The following is a 1,991-nucleotide window of genomic DNA, read 5'->3' on the forward strand; positions in this document are numbered from 1 at the left end:
CTATATCCGGGCTATGTCCCAAAGGCATGTGTGCGAGTTACTATACCCGGGCTAAGTCCCGAAGGCATTTGTGCGAGTTGCTATAACCGGGCTAAGTCCCGAAGGCATTTGTGCGAGTTGCTATATCCGGCTAAATCCCGAAGGTACTTGGGTTTGGAAATGAGTGATCTTGCTATAATAATTTAAATTAATACGCTCATAAAATCCAAACGATAAGGTATGTTTCGTATATGCATCGGAAAGTTGATTCCTTTTAAATAGTATTCGCTCAATTGATTAACAAACTTCTGGCCTTAGTTAGGTTTGATCCCCTGTGCATGAATATACTGGTTGAAGCGTGAAGTAAGTATGATTTTGGGAATATGCGTATATGCAATTATTCATTTAGTCATATGAACACTATACTTTAGTCGTAAATAATTTCATTACCTAAACTTACTAAGCATTAAAATGCTTATTCTGTTGCTTTGATTCTCTGTTTTATAGATTTTGTTCGTCAGCTATCGGACTCGAGAGTGTCAAAGTCAAAGTCGTCCACACTATCAAAGCCCTTTTGGTACTCTTTTAGTTGAACTTTGATAATGGCATGTATAGGACTGACCTTTGTTGTTAATTAAGTACCTTTTGGTAATGTATATATATTCGGATAGCCATGCGAAAATGGCTTATGTATATTTTGAACATAGCATTATAATCATTTTGTATATATGGCTATTGAGTGGTGTGGAAATGCTTGGTAATGATTAGCCATTGGAATGGTTAATCATGACCATATTTGGTGCTCAGTATGTCAAATTGCTAGTTGATTCAGGGAAAACTATGAAATAGGTAAAATTTACCTTAAAATAGATGCTGACAGCAGCAGTGATGTGAGTTTAAAAAATCACTAAAAATAGTAGAAATGGAATTAAATAATGAATAAATTATGTAATCTAATCTTGATGAGTCTATTTTCATATGAAGAAACTAAACGACCATATGAGCCATATTTTATGAGATGTTTAAGTTTTCGTGAAACAGGGCCAGAGCGATTCTGGATCCCCTGATCTAACTTTTGAAATTCACCATAAATTAACCAGAGATAATTAGAAGTCATGCTTTATATGTACAGATTCCTTTTTGAGTCTAGTTTCATTAGAAACAAACGGCATAAGTATTGAAGCCCTGTACAGGGAGAAATCTAAATCGTAATGAACGAAGCTCAGAGTAGTCGAACCCTGAAATAGGGGAGACTTTAACTATAAACTGTACTAATTGGCCCGACCAAAAATTCTAAAAACAACATTGTAGATGGGTATATGAGTCTAGTTTCAGGAAAAATTTACGGAATCAGTTTTCGAATTCTGGAACTCGAGATACGATTTTTAAAGTGACTATGATGCAGTTAGCCAGCTTGTTTGGAAATTTTAAAATGAACTGTGTAAGTAAATGAATTAAGTTTGTTAACACCTCGTGTTCGACTCCGGCAACGGTCTCGGGTACGGGGTGTTACAAATTTATTAGTATCAGAGCCACGGTTTAGTCGATTCTAGGACAACCATAATACGTTCGGGTCTAGCTATACATGCCATTATGTGTTTATTTGATAGTGTGGTGATTTCTGACAGTTAAAAATGTGTTTACTTATAGAAATGGATCCCGATCCCAACCGAGCGGTAGCTAATGATCTTGAGAGTGTAGCGCCTACTCCCGCACAAGGGACAGCGCCGGTGGACTCTCAACCTATTGCTAGTAATCAGAATGATGAAGCTAGACAGGCTTTTTATAGCGTGATGAATGATTGGTTCAATCAGTATATTCGAACTAATACGACTGTTCCACAACCCCCATTCCCGACTAATACAACCCCTACACCTGCGATACCACCGGTAACTGACCAAATAAGGTTAAATAAGCCCCCCAGTTGATAGAATCTGAAAACACGGGGCTACTGAGTTTAAAGCTACAGACAGCGACGATGCCGAGCAAGCTGAATTTTGGTTGGACAACAC

Source organism: Gossypium hirsutum, chromosome A11, assembly GCF_007990345.1.
Source record: "Gossypium hirsutum isolate 1008001.06 chromosome A11, Gossypium_hirsutum_v2.1, whole genome shotgun sequence".
Lineage (NCBI taxonomy): Eukaryota > Viridiplantae > Streptophyta > Magnoliopsida > Malvales > Malvaceae > Gossypium > Gossypium hirsutum.